The 20347-nt window shown below is 40.8% G+C and overlaps 1 long non-coding RNA gene across 1 annotated transcript; it reads left to right on the forward strand.

Annotated features, from left to right (window-relative positions):
* The first annotated feature begins 600 nt into the window (after positions 1-600).
* Positions 601-14258, forward strand: LOC120405773. The gene is made up of 3 exons (XR_005598856.1): positions 601-657; positions 12895-12986; positions 13936-14258. It is a non-coding gene; the product is annotated as an uncharacterized LOC120405773 (long non-coding RNA).
* The last annotated feature ends 6089 nt before the right edge of the window (positions 14259-20347 follow it).

Here is a 20347-nt window from a genome sequence, read left to right on the forward strand (position 1 = left end):
GTTACACTGTGTTGTATATTGTGACTGAAATAAAATCCAAACATGGATGCCATTGCCATCAGCATATCTGAATTTGCAAAGCACAAAGTGATCTTTGCAGCAAGTCATTTTTCAAACATTCCCTCATACCATAGGCAGTTAGACTTCTATATTTTTTGCAGGGGGAGGGGTGGCAGCGCCAGGCAGGCCAACAGGGCCACAGGGTGTGGAGGCAGAATTACATACCTGCCCAAGGCTTTCAATTTGCAGGGCAAGGACCCACCAGCTCCCTAAAACTACACCTGAAAGTCTGCCTAGAATTTTATCTGAAACACAAACTACTCCCAATTAGCTTTATCCATGTTCTGACATTGTCGGGGATTTACAGGTATTGAGTGGGCTAGTCAAGGGACTATTTCATTTACAGGATGCATGTAGTGGGGAGGTCACCCACTCTGGCCCTGAAAGGGTTACAGCCAGCCCTAGGAGAGGGCTGGGGCTGAGACAAAAAAGGCTAGGCTGATTGGGAAGGCAGCCACAGCTGGGACCACACCCCAACGAGGCCACTGCTGACCCTATAAAGGGGCTGCTAGGCTGGCACTAAGTTAGTCTCTCTCTAGATCTTGAGAAAGACTGCTGGAGAGCTGAGCATTGGGAGCGTAGAAGGGCTGGTGGAAGGTGAGAGGAACTGGGGAAGCTCCAGCCTGGCAAACCCCCAGGCTGCAGGCCTTGCTAAAGGCTGGGAAGGGTACTGGGTTTGCAGAGGTGCAGCCCAGGTTAGGCAAAGGCAGCAGGTCCAACCCCCCTTTGCCAATGATGAATGGCTTGTACACTGCAGTTTGCCCCAGTGACTACAGCATCAATCTCTTGCTTTTTCCTGTCTCTGGTCTCATGAATACTTAATTTATACAAAGTGGAATAGCTTCAACAGGGAAACAACCTACTCCAGAATGGCCAATTACCTAGTGGTTAGGACACCCTTCTCCGATGTGGGAAATCAGAGTTTAGGTACCTACTCCAAATCAGGCAGAGTAGGGATTTTAAAATGGGTCTCCCATAACCCATGTAAGCATCCTACCCAGTGGGCTATTGGTTTTAATGGGGTGGGTCTCTCTCTGTCAAAAGGCTGACCTAGCTTAGGCATTTAACTCCAGGAGAGTTAAATGCCTAAAAATCCCCTACAGAGACAGGTGCCTACCCACCTTTGAAAGGCAAGGCTTAGGCCCCTCCCCTGGCACTGGCATTTCCTACTGGCTAGCATGGGCAGTTCCCTGCTTTTTGGCTTCTGTGAATCCCTTTCTTAGGCATCTAGTTCTTGCAATACAATGCATGCAATACTAAGGTCCCTTTGTGGGTCTAGCCCATTGAAACTGTGCAGAGAAACCAAGAAATGGAAAGAGTTGTTAACATTAAGAGCTAAAGATTTTCAGCCTCTTGTATTATTGTATCTGTAGGTGTTGAAATCAGTCTTTCAAATAAAGAGGCCCTATACTTTTCACTGCATAGCTTTTGAAAGCTACTTTAGCTTCTTGCTATTCAACAGCTGCATTAAAAACAGTAAGTGAGTTTTTAAAAAAAAAAGTCCACATAGTTGTTTGGCTAATAACCTGGAGCTGGTGAAACAGGGGTCAATTTAAAAGTATCTGATCCATTTCTGCTGATTCTGTTTCAGCCAACTACTTAGCAGGGTGGTAGATTCCAAAAGTTCTCTAAAAAACCCAGGGCACCTGAAATGATCAATTTACTAGTGCCATCAGATCTAAGGGTACATCTGCAAAGCAGTGGGAAGCAAGTGGGAGCAATTATCTGAGCCTGGGTCAACAGACTCTGGTTAGCTTATGCAAACACTCTAAAAATAACTGTATAGAGTTGCAGATCATATAGAGTCTGCAGTTGACGTTGCAGATCAAGCTGTTAATATTTAGAGTCAGTCACTACAGAGTCTTAAAATATTAGTATTTATTATTATAGTCAAGAATAAGGCTAAATCTTACTACAGCAAACCCACTAACAAATAAAAGGGTTTGCCCAATAACTGGACAAGAGAGCATGATTATGGCCAGGTTTTTATCCTTAAGAAAATGAGACATTATCAAGAAAACATAATGCTAGTTCTTTGAAGCCTGCAAAGTAGACTGCTTTTGAAGAGCAGTAAATGCCTGCTCACATTTAAAAGAAAAATCTCAATGACAATCTGTAAATGAGTCAGCTACCCCATCCACCCTTTTGTGGCTGGGGTGGGTGTCTTTGCACTACTCTGCCCTTTATTCTCCCACTTCCAAGCCCTTTTATGGAGACTCCACACACTTGCTCATCCAATCACTGCCCTTATTGGAGTCTGGGTTTATTCAGAGAAATCAATCAAAAGTAAAGCTCAAAGTCCCCAAAATCTGTCCCAAGGCACGGCTCTTACCTCAGAGCCTGGGTGAGCAAAAGGGTTCCATCAGTCTTTTTTTCATAAGTTCTTAGGGGGTGACCCACCAGAGGGGTTAGCTTACAGCTGTCCTCCTCAGCACTAACTTTCCTGTACCTTCCCAGCATCAGTCCTCTCCAACAACTGCTTTTGGTCTCTTCTAAGGAACCAGCTGCTTCAGTTTCCCTACCTGCAGCAGGTGTCTCTGGTTATCTCATTTAGCAAGCCTGCTCTAGGCTTCAAATCTCCTGCAGATAGCTTGCTGACTTCCTTTATTCTCACACCATTTCTTTACCTTGTGAAGACATTCTTGAAAATAGAACTGAACTATTAGTATGAATGTTTTTCACACATTTTCCCCACAGAGTATTCATGGTTGCCTTCACAAATGCCTGGGGCCAGCCTTTGGGACCTATGAAACCCAGGGCTGATAGCCTAGTACCTGGATATTTGGAGGGTGTTCCTTAGACCAATTGGCAAATGTAGAGGCAGCACCATCTGTATTTCATCCTGGCTTATTCCATTATCACAGATCATATTCCAAATGTACTTACATACTGAATGTTAACAGTACTGAGAACGTGCAGCTCCTGTTTACTTCAGTTAGAGCTGTGGATGCTCAAGACCTCTCAAATCAGGCCCTAAATGAGAAATTCCACTCAACTTTCTTCCCCACACATGCATATACCAGTAGAAAGACTGGGAACTGTTAGTAAAACACTAGCATGCATGCCTAAAATCATTTTTTTAACCTTTCTAACTCTGCCAAATCAAAACAGATTTTCCCTAAACCACCAGAAGGCACAGGTTTCACCGGGAGACTATATTGTCGCAATTACAATGTATACACCAAACTACTAAAGCACTAGAGCAGCTAAAAAAATCACAAACATTTCATTACAAGAGCAAAAATTTATTATTTTCACTCTTCATGTGTAAAATTAACAAACTTTTTTGCTGAAAATTAAAAAAAATTAAAATAAATCCTGGAAAATGAGCCCCAAATGTGAAAAATTGATAGTTGCATGCAACTGAGAAGGGCCCATTAGAATGGAAACATGTCACTCATGCTGCAGCTATGAGTCAATAAATATAGATGTGCCCCCTAAGAGTCATCTCATTAGCCCTCCAAAAGCCACAGGACACCTTTTTGCTCAGAGGTGAAATCACAGCTGTTGGTTCTGTTTTGAGATTGGATGAAAAATCATTTTGCAGGCCGACTCAAACAGGCTGAGGCCAGCTCTGCAGTTCCTACTCTGCTTCATGTGTCTGCCATTCCTCCAATGGCATGTAGCCAATCTGTGACTGCTCACAGCAAATATCTCCAAGGGCTAGTGATAGGACACTAGATGGGGAAGGCTCTGAATTACAACAGAGAATTCTTTCTCAGGTATCTGGCTGGTGGGTCTTGCCCATATTCAGGATCTGAATTTGGGGTAGAAGGAATTTTCCCCCGGGTCAGATTGGCATAGACCCTGGGAGGTTTTCACCTTTTTCTGCAGCATGGGGCATGGGTCACTTCCAGAAAATCAACCATTTACATTAGTTTAAACCTGCAACTATTACAGGAGTTGGTTGGTGAGGTTCTGTGGCCTGTGATGTGGAGGAGGTCAAGAAAATGAGACATTATCCTTAAGAAAATGAGACATTATCAAGAAAACATAATGCTAGTTGATTTGGAGGGTGATTATGATGGTCCCTTCTGACCTTAACATCTATGAGAGTAGAGACACTGTCTTCGGGCTCTAGTAGAATCCTGTGAAGTCATGGCCTGTTGGGGTTCTCTCTTTCTTAATGGGACTTGAAACTTGTAAATTACAGTAAAAAGCACTCTCAAAATCACACACATCTCTGTGAAAGGGAATATTTGCAGGTTTCCTGAGTCTCAGTCCAGTGCCTTATGAAGTGTTCACTGCCAGAACTGCTGTGAGTGTACCTATATGAAATATAATATTCAGGTTGTATAACTGAGCATATGAGTGCTATGGTTCTGTTTCCCAGTTGGAGGCCGAAATCAACTGCCACTGAAGTCAATGATAGTTTTTCAACTGAAGTTATTTGCGAGGTGGATCAGGTTGTAGATAACAATAACTTTTATAAGTAGAAGGCTGGCCTGAATATGTCACTGGGCTTTTGAATTTCTTATGTAGAAAGCAGGACTTTAGAGACAGGTAAAAGGAGGAAACAGTCCCAGGAAAAACTACACAATGTTAATATTTATTGATTTACTTTTCCACGTTCGCATTATATTCTGATAATGTACCTGTAACCCAGATTTAAAATAACCTGAGTTCCTTCCTGACTGAAGAAAGAAGAGTATAACATATGGGAGGCAAGATGGATTGGTTGTTAATAGCAGACTTTATTTTCAATTTTCTTTAGTCACAGTGACACAAAGTAACTGCTTTTTGCATTTATAGTGTTTGTCTAGGGCACAGTCATATATCCTTGTCATCTCATTTGATTAATTACCTCAATTCCAGACCTCTGCCCAGGGGTTTCAGGGGCACTCTTCCCTGCCTTATTAATAAGGAGTGTCCCATCACAAATACAAGAAAAAATGCATATACGTGTACATTTCTTGAAATTACTTTGCTCGTGTTTGTCACTGGAACACTTACCTTAGCTACCCTCCTCTGTTCTCTTCTTCAGTCAGATCAGACAGCTTTTTCATATCAAACAGTTTTGTTTGATTATTTCAAATCACTTGTTTTCTCCATCCTCCCGGCCTACATCCTACCGTGCTTATTTCCAAACCCACAGACATTACTGTGGGTTGGCTGCCTGAGCACTTCTCCGTCAATATACGTTGTCCAGCAAGAACACATACTAATATGAAGGAAATTTTACCTGTACAAATGTTCACAGGTCGCAAATAAAAAGAGTGCCATTTTAATCCAAATTTGATTTAAAATTCAATGCATTTTTGCTCCTTTTTGTAAAGTTTTCTATTCAGCTATAGTGGGGAATAACTTATGTACAATACAAATATATATATTTGGCTTGGATTTGGTCAAGTTCATCAGTGATATAAAACCCAATCCCAGAGTTGATACATGTAAGCAGACCCTAGAACCCATCTGCATCCCATTGACTTTAATGGATGTTCCAGTATAGATCCAGTTTCAGGACTGGGATGTTAGTTTGCTTCTGTTATCCAAACCATTTTGACTATACTTTAAAATCCAATGGGCAACTCTGTTGAAGTCCAAGGAAAGTATAGTCAATTGTAGCAGAATGTAGAATTTGTTCTAGTATGTTTAGAAATAGCGATGGTGATAATATTGCTATCTTTTTTCCCCACCAGTGCTGTGTTTAAAGTTTTATTTACGAGTATTTTAGACTGCCAGTCAAAACCTAATTATATTAATTATTACCACTAAAATTTGTGAAATTCAGTATAGGTCATTTCAGTGAAACTTCCCACTTGAGATTTTGTTAAGACCAGGAAATGAGGCCCCACTAATGCTCACCAACTGTTAGTTAAGAAAAAAGCTAGGTGGTTTTTTTTTTATGATGACATGAGACCAAATCATTTCATTTTGGTTGGTATCATGCTAGATGACCTTCTGTGCAAAACTCCCATATACATGGTCACCTAACAAAGTTAGCAATGTGTTAACGTTAAAGTCAATAATAGTCACTAAAAAATTGGTTTACATCTTCAATTTGATCCTATGAAAGTCCCATTTCATACTAAGCAGAATGATATGTTGACAAGAGCACAATTTCATTTTCTCCTGCAAGAGCCAATGTAGGCTGAGGATTTCCATTCCAATCCCATTTAGTGTGAGATAACAATCCAGTCCATGTACATAGCTCAGAATGATCTACAATTTGGATCGTAAAATTTATAAATGTCAGCTCAGTGAATTAGACTTGAAGGGAAATGTTGAGCAGAGGTTTTAAAACCTGCATGTAAAACACAGGACAATTTGTACAGGAAAGAGGTTGAATGCTTCTGTTATACTGTATAAATCCCAGAGATGGCTAAAACTAAAATGAATGAAAATACTCTGCTCCTCTTCTTGCTATTAACTTGTAGACCTTTTGATCTATAATGGTTTATTGCTGCCCTACGTGGAACAAAATATCGGTCTACTTCTGACAGTAAGAGCTTTCCCACACAATCAACATGTTTTGGAGCTGGTGCATAGCAACCTCTGGAGAAATACTGATAAGAAGCTCAAACTTAGGTACCAAAAATTGAGGGCATTTATTTTTAAACCTGAAAAATCACTTCCACATGCTCTCCCATCATACAATCAAGTGACTGACACAATATTTCACCTATAGCCCTGATCCTACAAACCTTATGAATTTACTTAACATTACTCATCTGAGTATACATCATGCACTATCACCCAAGTCCATAAGTGTTTGTGGGATCCAGGCCTAATTTTGTATTTTTTAAAAGGTTAAGATACTCATTTTGTGCTGCTCTCCAAACTGAACTGTCAGGACTTTGTGATGCTCTGGTGGGGTGTTCACACCACACATTCTTGGAAAGGGTTAATATAGGTCCGAGTGGCTAAGTAGCCTGTATGCTTGCACCTGGAGGATGGGCTAGGCCTAATTAGAAATTATGGAACCAAGCTCTGCTCTCCCTCAGGAGAGCTTAAAGAGTGGAGTGAGACTAGTTGCAGGAGAGGATGTAGGGAGTTTCCTCTTTCTAGGAAGCCGCCTGAAAGTAGCTGGAAGTCTAAGTGGAGGCAGGGTCCCTAAGGAGCTGAAGCTCTAAGTGAGGGGAGGGTGTGCCAGCACTGAACAGTGGATTATTGAAAGCACAGGAGCCTGATGCAAGGCATGGGGACAAACTCTAGTGGACAAGATGCACTTGTGAGGAAGATTTGGCTTTGTTTACATTTCTTCTGGACTTTGGCAAAGTCTGTGACTCCCGAAAGGGCAGGAGTCTGCAAAGCGGTGTGCCAGTCTCCATGCCCAGCCATCTTCAGTTCCATCCACCCCACTGCTAATCCTCGCTCTCTTTCCTGTCCCCTGTGACTTCCATTGATTTATGCCTCCACTGCCTAGAATCCTTAGTCCCAGTGGCTCCAAGTCTCTGCGAGCTTCTCTTCCAATTTCAGTTTCCCCACTCCCAGTTCCTTGTCCCAGACTTTTTGCTCAGCCAGTCCCAATTCTCCCCTCCATACCCTTGCTCCTTTTCATGTCTCCCCTCCCTCCGCTTCCATCCTCACTGGTTCCACGTCCCAGTGTCCTTTCTGACCCCTCTTGCCAAGACAGTCCCAGACTCTGCCATGCCAAATTCCAATCCCACTTTCCATCTCCCCCACAATGATCATACAGTTCCAGTTTTCTCCACAACGCAGGATCCTTGTCACAATCTACTCTCCCCAACCCCCTACATTCAAATCAGGCAGCATTCTACTTCATGTTGCCCTGGCTCAGCAGGCGGGTTATTGAAAGCACAAGAGAGACAGGCTCCCAGTTCTCAGTTTGGGTGCATACAGCATCTCAGAGCAGCAATTGCAGGAAAAGCTTTACTGAGTCCCTGCAAACACAATCTTCAGAGATTTAGTGGTTTAAACTCTAAGGGCTTCTCTACAGATGGGGTAGTGTGCTATACAGGAGTGTGATTTCTAAAGCACATGAATGTATTGTGCATTAATTGATCTGTCTAGACCTGTGGTGCACACTTAAGCTTCCCTAGTGTGCTTTCATGTTGTACTGTTGCAAACACTATGTAAAAGCAGATCAACAGGGTCTCTGATGGCCATTTTTGCGATTGCTTTGCTCACCGGAAGGCCTTTTTAGGCATTCAGTCGCCAATTTGATGACATTCATTGCACTTACACATGTAGTAGGGGAGACTGTGAGAAGGTTGTCATCTCTTCCCCTCACATACTCCAAAATAGCGACGCTAGCCCTGGTCTATTCCACAGTGGAATACCGTGCCCCAGTTTGGAGTGGAAGCCCACAAGCCATTTCAGTGGACACCAAAATTAACACGGTTCTTTGCATAATCAGCAGACCCTCCAATCAACGCCACTTCCATGGCTATCGGTACTGGCTAACATTTCACTGGCAAATATCCGATGAGAGGCTGACACAATTAGTGAGTACATAAAGATCATGGCAAATACCACATTACCATTCCACCATGACTTAGAAGACCCCCACCACCATCGACTAAAATCAAGGAAACCCTTCTGGTCTTGTGCCACAGCCCTTGCGGAAGATTAAGACAGTCACAGAAAATGGTGTGAAGCCAATGCAGCTGCCGATGTACCAAACAAATATCTAATTGACCCAACTGTGCAAGTGCCAAGCTTCTCCTCCCCACAGCACATAGAAACAGCTCTAACCCATATCCGCATCAGACATGAAAGATGCGTATACTTACTCCCTAAATGGAAAGTGAGGGAATTGCCGAACTGTGACTGTGGCGTTGTGCAAACTGTCAGACACATCACAGGCGAGTGCCCAATCTAAGCTCATCCTGGAGGTGTTGCAGCCATTCACATGTCTACCCCTCTGCTGGTCTGGACTGGATAAGAGGCCTTAAGATCCAACTGTAGTCATGGTGACACAAAGGCCACCTCAGTAACAAATTTCAGGTCTATGCTCCAAAGCATGAGCATGCTGGATCTGTTCAAAGAAGAGGTTGCCAGAATTTTATAGCACTGGCAAAACAACATCTGTTTTCCTAGCCACATTCTCAGAAATGGCTGAATTATTTTAGCTGAAATTTTACAAAACAATTCAGCCAGAGGCAGACACCCAGCAAGGACATTTTTGGCCAAACAGTTACATTTTCACAAAGTTATAAGCAACTGAAAACAGGGTCATATAATGGGAAGTATTGGGAAATCTTGATAGTAAGTGCTGGAACCAGCCCCACCCAGAATGAGTCAATCTCAAACTGGATTTACACTGCTATAACTCTGTTTTCAGTTGAATTACGTTTAACTTATACAAGTGTGAAATCAGAATAAATTGCACATAGTTCTAATAAACCCATAAATATTAATTGTCACTGTCTTCTTACCCCAGAAATTCCTTTTCTTCCTCTTCTTTTTTGATAAGACACAAGTCAAAGTGAAACATCTCCCCTTGCTTAATTATCATTATAACTCATTAAGCAGACAGCATATACTAATGTGCATATTCCTGCTGTTGAACACAAGCAATGGTCAAATTTCAGATTTACAGTCAGTCATATTAACACAGTTAAAGATATAAACATTTCAGTGGGCTTATGCAGTTGGCTCTCTGTGCCAGCATCTAGACTTTGCTTTACAAACGTAATACCCTTCACTCAAAGGAAGCAGGCATAAAAGATCCTCTGTATGTACTTAATCTACTTATTGTTATCAGACTCATGACTGTACCAGAAGAAAACACATCTATATTAAATACCCCCTGAAGAAGGAGCTCGGGTGCCATTTCTTAAAAGGACTCTTTCCATTTCCTCTGCAGATCTTTCCTTTATATCATATCACTGCTGAGAGTGGGTAGCTATAGATTTCACTATGAGGATGAGAATCTAGGCACAATATTGTGCCTAGGGGACTAATCTGCAGTATCTGCCAAAGTTCTGTTTGAAAATAAAATACTTTTAGAAAAACAAAATATAATTTCAGCATTATAAACTATGCTGGCAGCTATTTGTTGATATCCTTATTTTCAAAGAAGGCATCTTAGCAATGTCAGTGCTTGAGAGCTTAAAATCTCCAGCCACTTTCTAAAAATACCCTGATGGGATAAACATAGTGTGAATTATGTTTTTTGTCAGCATGATCTGGGAGGAGATAACATATGCATTTTCTGTTTTACTTTTTTAAGAGCTATTAGGAGGAGGGCACACTCAGTCATTAAATGCCATTGGATTTTTTTAAACTGTTTAAGCAGCATATCTGAATGTTAGTCTGAGCACACAGGCTTGTCTGTCAGTAATTGCTTCATGTTTAGGGACAAATACTCCTTTCCTCTTTGACAAGCATGTCCAAATGATGGGGAGGAATGGGCAAATCTGGCATGCTTCCCTATCCTAACAACCCCTCCCAACTCTTTCCAGACAGAGGCAATGCGGGGAGAGGCATGTGGGTTATGTGGCCCCCCAGATTTCTGCCAAAGTAGGAGTTGGGTTGAGTGCAGCAGAGTGGGACATGCCTGGGAAAGGCACTGGCACTTAGTGCTCCTGCTGACCCCACTAGGAGGCACCCAGAGCAGGGAAGAGAAACTGGGCTGGCAGCACAGGTCCACCAGAGCAGGTGCAGGGAAGCCCACTGAGTCCCATCCCCTTTCTTGCCCACAGTCACAGTTACCTGTTTGGCAGTAGATGCCCAGAGCCTGTTCTGGCCTGCCCTTCACCCTCAGCAGAGAAGCAATGGGAGAAGTGGGGAAGGAATGGGAGTGAGTGGAGTAGGGATAAGGTGGTGCCAGCATGGAGAGGGTGTTAGAGGTACTGGGGGAATGGGAAAGGGGCCAGAAGTGATGAGTCCACCCTCAATATCAAGAGTTATTTGTTGCCTCTGCCTCCATATGTATGATGTGGTTCCATGGGTGGGGGAAAGGCAGGGAGGTGCAGGAGTGGACAATGACCAATGTTTCTGTTCTACTGCCCCAATCCTTCAGCTCTACAAGGGCTCCCAGCTGCACTCCTGATATTCACCATTGATTTACACTACTTTCCTCCAGCATCCAGCAACCCCTGTTAGGAGAGTTTGAGGAAAATGAGCAGTGCAGGACACCATAGGAGCCTAGCTTTGACTACTGCAACCCAAATGTTCAAAAAAATCACAACTCAACACTAACAATTCATGAGTTGTTTTTGTTTTTTTAATTGGTGGTGGTTTCTTTTTATTTGCCTTCTGGTTTTGAACCTTTAGGGTTCATGTTTCAAGCTTTTTGCTGCAACTCTGGGGGCTAGAAACTTTTTTTTAAAATGGAAGCTGAGATTCTCACATAACTACAGGAATTCAGGAGCTGGGGATTTAAAAATAAAACCCACCAAATACTGTGAAACTTATGATAAAATTACAAGTGTTGGCAACACTGGCTCTTGAAAGAGACACACAGGCAAGATGGCCGAAGCAATTGGCTATGTAGAGGCAGGGGGTATCTGTGAGGAGTCCAATAGGCTAGAGGTTGAAGCCCCTGTCAGTTCTGTGGAGAAGGAAACAACCCACTACTGATCTACCTCTCAGAACTCAATGGTACTATGTCTCATTTACACTAAGGCCATATTACACTAGGCCACATTATACCATTGAGGCAGCATGAAGGGGCATTAAAGTGAATGCAAATATAAATTATGGCCATGCCATTGTGGCTTAGTGTAAAGTAGAAATCAAGCTGAGAGCATCCTGTTCTCCATTTGGAAATAACCTACACAGTGAATGATTTGGTTCTTAATCATTAATAACCAGTGACTCTCTTATCAGTGCTTTTCACTTACTATAAAAATTATTATAACCTGCAACAATTATCACAATGGTACATTACCTGCTGTGTACTGATATGAATTACCGGTTGCTGTATCACTAGTGTATCATTTATCATACTGAATTACTCTCGGGCATGTGCTGAATGAGTGGCTGCATAGAAGACTGTAGCCATAGAGTCACAACTTAGCTGCTCTCAGCTTCCTCCTGTGACAGGCTGGGAGCAGGGACAGTGGGCAAGGCAGAGTCCTTTATGAAGGTGCTATGCCCTTTCCACATGGAATGTTCTTTCCCTATGGCAACACTCCTTTTGCAGTGATACTTCTCTTCCTTGAGTGATTTGGAGCATGATTGACTCTCTGCTGAGCCCCACCTGCTTGTATCTCTGCTGAAATGGGAGCATGCTAAATTGAAATAGAGGATATGAGAGAATCTTTGTAAGGGGTTAAGAGAGAGGAGCTTCTATGACAAACGACCCAATTTAATCAACCGTCCCATCTGCCGAGCCTCTTCCTCCCACCCCCATCCCCTGGGTATCCTTTCCCACTGAAGAAGATCCCAGCTTGACCTAGCTAGGCATCAAAACTTTCCAGTGTTTCAATGGTATCCCATTTCAGCTATTAATGTCTTCCCAAGGTCCCCAGTAATAAAGACACAGACCCCTCCTTACATCTTATTGTAGTGGGGTATATATTGTAGATGAAGAAAAGGAAGACACCTCAACTACCAGTTACAGAAATCTATCTATTCTGTTATGACAAACTCTGCTGCTTCCATTTGGCCATCAAGGAAGAATGGCCTCAGTGGGAATACGAAGGTAGTGAATCAGGTAGACATTCCATGTATTATTGCATAAAATAAACAGGCACTTTGTGAATTATGGGGCTTTATATAGCCCCATCTTTGGGTTCTAATGACAACATAAACCACTCACACTTTGCTTGTATGTTTTATGCTGTCAGCAGAATACCTCGGTTAAATTATAGCCTCATAATTCTCAGTTGTCTATTATACAAATATATAATGGCAAAATGTGCCTAGACAGAAGGATCAGAAAACAAGCTGATATTTTTTCTTTTTTTTATTATTGTTTAGGAGTACAAAATCTGCCACAATAGAACAGTGATCCATCTAGTACATTATCCAGTCTCCAATAATGTGCAGTGCCTGATGCTTCAGGAGAAAGGGTAAAACATATATCCAAATGTCAGTTATTTTGTCTTAAAGAAGCAAAGTGTGCGACTATTGCCAATGAAGTTTGTAAAATGGTAATATACAAATATAATATTAAATAGAAAAATCCAAGGATCATCCAGAGATCTAGTGATGGCACAAATATTTAAATCTCAAGCTTGTTGTGGAGCTCCCCATGCTGGCAGGTGTTGAGAAGAACGTGAGGCAAAATATTCAGCCCTAAGGGAAAGCAGAGCCTCTTGTTTGTTATCTAGAAAGTTGTTCTACATAGGAACACTGATGGTGGGATTCTTCTGTACCTTTATTAGAGATTCTTATGGGTTTCACATCCAGCACACCTCTATAATCCTGATCTAAAGACCTCTGAAGTTAATGGAAAGTTTCCCATTGACTTCCATGGGATTTGGATCAGGCCCCATTGGAGGTCCTGGCAGCTAGGACCTGGCACTCAAGAGTGACTTTCTACATAACTTGAATAGTGGCTAATAGAGGAAAAAAATTGCCCCTTGCAAGCAGATAACTGGAAAAAGGTTTTTCTAATGGTACCTCCAAAACTGCATTTCCACATCAGATCACATTTCTTTTAACTCTTGTTTCTGGAAGGTAATTTCTCCTTTTTGCTGAATGTGAAATACTTTGAACAGATATTTTGTTCAGCCTAAGACAGTATTCTTATAACTTCATGTACCAAATACCTAACTGGCAGTTTTTGAAGTACCAGGTTGGTTAATTTATACAATTTCCTAGGAGAAATTGATAACTAAGGCAAATAGAATACTTTGTCCGCATAAGAGACAACATCTACCACAACAGTTCTTTGCTTAATGGGCCACTATTTAATATCACAGGAGCCATTTGTTAGACAGTGGTTTGAGAGCTGCTTAATGAGGATTTGGTATCTCTTCATTATTCATCTCAAATTAGCTTTCTCCCATCCCACAGATATCTATTGTTTAATCTCCAGACAGGAACTACCAGCTGGCAAATGGCGGATCGCCTCTGAATTTAAGCAGATTTAGTAGGACTTCAGTGGATGTTTATAGTGCTTAAGCTAATTGGAAATAAGATTTACAATGCTTCTTTTAACCAATGCCATTCTAGATTTGGAGGAGGGAATTACTGAGACCTTACTAAGACTATCATCTAATTTGCTCATGAGTATAACCTCTTGAGCACACAGAGTTGCCTCTACTAATCTAGGTAACACAGTATGTTTGATCTTTAGGCTATTACTTCACATAGTAGTAATGGAATGAAAGGCCCCCCTTCGTAACTGCATTAAATTAGATCAATATATAAAGGTCACTCTTGAGAATTATAATTAGTCTATAGTTTTTTTGTAATGAGAAGTTCACCTGTAATTTCACCTTCAAAAAATATATATATATTGTTCATTTTCTAGGGAAACTCAAAGTCTAAATACCTCAAAGATGAGTCTTACTTATCTAGCAGTAACCACTTGGTAAGGAATTCTTTATTAAAAATATAGCAATGGTCACATTTATAAGAAAACAAAAAGAGAACTGAAACACTCCTAGGAAATGAATACCTGAGTCGCCATTCACTTACACAGGAGTAAATAACTGAAGTTAGTGGAGTTACATTTATGTAAAACTAATATAAGGATGAAGAGAATCAGACCCATAGTGTAGCTATGGGACCCAGGGATCTAAGACAACACCATTGGGCCTTCATCATCCTGACTCTGGAAGGCAACCTGACCAGACCTGCCTAGAGAGGGAACCGAAGACATCACCACCTCCTTGAGTTAAATCCTGAACAGGCTCCTGGAATGTGAGACTTGGATTAATGCTGTCATCCCCTCCCTCACGTGTCCTTTTCCTTCCCTACCTTATTTCTTCTCTTTCCTATCTCTCTCCTTTTGTCTTCTATTTAATGAATCTGCCTTAGCCAGGCAAGACTTTGTCATTTGCAACACTGATGAGAGCCTGTGAGTAGCGAGGCAGCTAAACATCCAGACTGTGGTACAAATTTGTCAGGTCTTGGAGTGGCTGATAAGACTGTGTGCTGTGCCTGTGTTTCTCCAGTAGCAAGGTTGCAAATGAGTGTTAACAACAGAGAATGACACTGCATTTTCTCTCTTGCTGTTCTTTTCTGTCAGCTTTTGTGTGAGTTTGTCTTGTGCTGTCTGCAAAGAAACAAGATCAGACTTCAACAACAGCTCAAGCCCATCTCAACTAACTGTCTCTTTTTTCCCCCCAAAAGAGACAATTATTACCATCTCTAATACTATCCAAAATACTGTCAAACAGGGCCTTTTCGTAAAAAAGCTCCATACAGTTAAAGGGAATAAGGGATTATTAAAATGAAAGCAGTACTTAATGCTTTAAATTTCAAATGGTTAAAGTTGGGGGGGGGTTGTATCTTTAATAAAAGGCTAAAAAGATTTTTCAGCTATGGCTGTTACAATGGGAGTAAGCCAGCAATCAATAACTTGATACAAAACCACAGACTGCAGTAACTGTTTGTTGTATTAGTGAACACGGATTTCATTAATATCTTCATTAATATCACAACACAAATATCCACAAATAAGTGGCCTGGATTTCCGAGCTGTTGGGCATCTGCAGATCATATTTACAATTGCCCAAATTTTTCATTTTTATGTTGGAGATGACAGTACAGTCAGGAAATGTTTCTTATTGATAATTAATTGTATTTATCATAGTTGACATAACTGAAAAGAAAGTGGGTTGGTTGAATTGACAGTGGGGATTTTTTTTGCCTCCTTGCTTCTATTATTATATTTCTTCTCTTCACCATCCTGTCAATTTCAGATAAGTAGGGCCCTACCAAATTCACAGCCATGAAAAACACATCACGGACCATGAAATCTGTTCTCCCCCCACCCCACCATGAAATCTGGTCTTTTGTATGCTTTTACCCTATAGTATACAGATTTTCAGCATTTCTTAAATGGGGGGTCCTGACACAAAGGAGAGTGCAGAGGGATTGCTGTATTATCACCCTTACTTCTGTGCTGCCTTCGAAGCTAGGCAGCCAGAAAGCAGAGTCTGTTGGATGGGTGCCCAGCTCTGAAGGCAGTGCCCTGCCAGTAGCAGCACAGAAGTAGGGTGGTAATGCCATACCATGCCATAACATGCCACCCTTACTTCTGTGCTGCTGTCTTCAGAGCTGGGCAGCTGGAGAGTGGCAGCTGCTGACTGAGAGCCCAGCTCTTCCAGCAGCAGCACAGAAGTAAGGTTGGCAACATCATACCATGCCATCCTTACTTCTGTGCTGCTGCTGCTGCTGGCAGTGGCTCTGCCTTCAGAGCTGGGCTCTTGGCCAGCAGCCGCTGCTCTCCAGTTGCTCAGCTCTGAAGGCAGCACCGCTATCAGCAGCAGCACAGAAGTAAGGGTAGAATTACTGCAACCCACCCTACAATAATCTTGCAACCCTACACACACGGCTTTTTGGGTCAGGACCCCTACAATTACACCACCATGAAATGTCATATTTAAATAGCTGAAATCATTAAATTTATTATTTTTAAAATCCTATGACCATGAAATTGACCAGAATGGACTGAAAATTTGGTAGGACCCTACACATAAGATATTAACAAATTATATTAATCAATATTGTGTACTTCTATAGCAGGTTTTGAGGATTTCAAAGAGCTTTAGGCATCAAATTGTCTGATTTGCAGAGATCAGAAGTATTGCTGATGGGAGGATTTTAAAGAAGATAACAAACGCTGTGCAAATATCTATAACCAGTTCTTTAGTTCCCTCTGCCAGACAGATGGGTTATGTTTCTTACAAAACAGAGTTGAAGAACCACTAACTTGTTCATATGTTAGGATGATGTGTTCTGTGATGCTCCCACTGGTACCTAATCCTTTGTAAACCAAAGACAAATATGTTCTTCAGTCTCTTAAATGATTTTGTGCAGGCCAAGGAAAATCTGATAGTTTGCTTTGTGGGTAAATCTAAGCAACCACAGATGCAAAAACTTTGAGATTGTAGATCAGGGGTAGGCAACCTATGGCATGTGTGCCAAAGGATTTTCAGTGGCACTCACACTGCCCTGGTCCTTGCCACCAGTCCGGGGGGTTCTGCTTTTTAATTGAATTTTAAATGAAGCTTCTTAAACATTTTAAAAATCTTATTTACTTTACATACAACAATCGTTTAGTTATATATTATAGAGTTATAGAAAGAGACCTTCTAAAAACGTTAAAATGTATTACCGGCACGTGAAACCTTACATCAGAGTGAATAAATGAAGACTCGGCACAGCACTTCTGAAAGGTTGCCGACCCCTGTTGTAGATGAAATCGGAAAGAAGGAAAATGAAGAAATCCTATGACTGAAATAAAATTCCACCTTAATTTTGGGAGTGAAATCTAGAAAAAAATTGGATTTTTCTTCCCCTAGAGAAAATTGTGGTGGGGGTAAAGACAATCAGTAATGGGGTGATCCTAGTTTACCAGTCTCCTTGCTGAAGCAATAGCATTCAAAAGGGCTTCCATGAATGTGAGTAATTTTACAACTGAAAAGCCCAAGAGCTCAAGTGGGGAAGAGCCACATGAAATCTTTAAAAATAATTCATGGTCTTACTAGAGCAAGGCACTTTTGAATTTAGGCCTTTGAAGGCCTAAAGCCAGAAAACATTTAGATACACACAGTTAAGAGCCTACCTCTAGGGAACATTGAATCACAGAGATGAGTAAGCCTGAAGAGAAAACGCCTGACTATGTGATAATTATTACATTGCAACTGCAAATTGAACTATGTATCCTTGCTACATTATATTAATTACTTCTTTGAAAAGCAGATAAGGTCCAGTGGGACAGCTTGCAAAATCTTCTTTGTTAAGAAATTTGATTTTTCTTTTTCCTACAAACACCATAGGGGTAAGTATATTGCAAAGCTGATTCCCCTTGGTTCCAGGGATGTGAGAGGAAATAAAGATGCTACTCAATGCTTCTCTCTTCTCAGATAATCCTTGCCAATCATTTTATGGAATATGTAGCTATTTCTGACTTGGGAGAGGAGGGGAAGGAGAAAGGTTGCAGCACACCCTCCTGTCAAAATACAGAGTCTGGTGAATGAGGATTTCCTGAGTGAGATCATTATGTGAACATAAAAAAGAAACAGGATAAAATAACAAGGCTTAAAATTATATGAAAATAATGCATCTGCAGTTACAATCAGGGCATACAATAGAGGTGTCATTATGACACAATAATACATACTAATAATTCACTTTAATGCAGACATTAAATCATCATTTCAAATAGAAATAGTGGCTTGTAATGGTTTTGAAATTTGTTTGGGTCACTTATTATTTCTTACTAGCTTTGGATGTGAGTATAATTTTGTATAAAACATTTAGCACAAGTGAGAAATTTGTGTTGTGTTAGCAGTTTAACAATATTTTCATATCATATATCATATCATATATATATATACTATATATATATTGTTTAGGACAGTCTGAGGTATAACAAGCAGACAATAAAACAAAGATTTGTCATTGTTAGTCTCAATCCAGAAATTTTCTCTGGAAAAGTTCATGAAAATTGATTCAGCTATTTTTAAGTCACTCGAATACTGAAAATAAATATAGATAAATCCTTTCAGACACAGATGCTTAAAGCAAGGTCTTAAATCGATATGTAGGCTCCTTCAGGCCTGAAATCCAGAAATTCTGAGCATCTGACCTCAGTTGGAGTTGCAGATACCCAGCACCTCTGAAAGTCAGGCTATAAAGCTCTGCCTCTGAGAGCAGGTCATCTACCTTAACTGGAAGAGAAGGAGAGACCCTGGTGCTAATAGTTTAGACAGGTCTGAGTCATTTATCTCATACAATATATAGTCCCTGTGTGTACTATAACTTGTTTGCACTCTCATTGGACTACCCACATTGCATGTCATAGCACTGAGGCTGGGCAGAGCATCCTCTGCAGGGCTGTTTCTCTACCTCCCAGGGATTGGGCTGGGAATGGGTTCCACCCTCCATCCAAGGTTTTACACTCACCCCCACATAACATCAAACACAGCTGAACTGTGGGGATGGATAAGAAAGCTGTAGCAAATTACTTCCCATCTGAGGCAAGGCAGGAGCAAAGTAACACGTTGACTTATAGTCCATGCTCTGCTCCTGGACCAGGGCAGCTTTTGAAGTCTGTCTAGCCCTTTGTATTTTGTAGTTACTTTTTATGAGTGACTTCTCATTAGCATTGTGTGTTGCACCAAAACTATGGAGAAAGGACTATTATTAATTATCATCCCCATCAGACAAGGCAGTGTGACAGACCTTAATTAAATCCATCATTATTTTGGAAAAAATATTTATGTATCCTAATTCCATGATAGACTAACTTTTCCTAGTAGAGAATTAAACTGTGTTGTATTACTTTCATTCCTAAGGATTCTATGTAGTCTGTCACGACACATGATTTCCACTGCCCCTTTGATAACTGTCAGTTTAAAATATATGTGCTTTATGAATGAAAATGAAGAAATATTTCAAAAGAGTTATTCAGCAAAGCTAACTGATAGAAAAGTTCAATGTTAGATACTCAGTTCTTTATCAGACTAGGCCTAAGCAATGTTAATTTTCTAAATCTGTGCTTAAAGCTGCTTGAAGAAATTGTATAATTACTGAAACTCAAACCAAGGGAGCAGGAAAACAACAGTAATCTTTTAGAACCAGGAAGCAAATAAATAATAAAATTCAGATGCTCGTGGTTAAGACAGTGGATTAGACTCAGTTCCTGACTCTGCCACAAGCTTCCTGTGAGATCTTGTGAAAGTCATGTAGAGCCAAATTCTGATACCTTGGTTTATAATGAGTTGTACTGTACTCTTCATTGATTTCACTGGGACTACTTGTGAAACAAGATACTACTCATCTGGTATTTAATCTCACTTTCCCTTCTCTCCCTACCTGTAAAATGGAGATACTAATATTGCATATCTCACGGGAGTGTTGTGAAGAATGATTCATTATTTTGTGTGTTGCTTAGATATTATGATGATAGAGAGCATGGCCCTGATCCAACAAAGCATTTAAGCACATGTTCAACTTTAAGCACATGAATAGTCCCATTAAAGTTAATGGCCCATATAAGTACAAAGACAATTAAATCCTCCTTGGGACAACTTTATGCAAAATCTAATTACTGTGTGTAGCACCTAAATGTTGTTGTGGTGGGTGATTTAGCAACGCTTACAATAGAGTTAGATAACAATTATTTCCAATTCTAGTAGAAATAATCCCAACATGGAATCCATTTAGATGCATTGTGTTGATAAATCGGGGAGCACTAGCTCTTATACAAAAGAAGGAGAAAAAATTGAGTGAAGGCAGTCACGAAATA

This window comes from Mauremys reevesii, linkage group 5 (genome assembly GCF_016161935.1).
Source record: "Mauremys reevesii isolate NIE-2019 linkage group 5, ASM1616193v1, whole genome shotgun sequence".
NCBI classification, from domain to species: domain Eukaryota; kingdom Metazoa; phylum Chordata; order Testudines; family Geoemydidae; genus Mauremys; species Mauremys reevesii.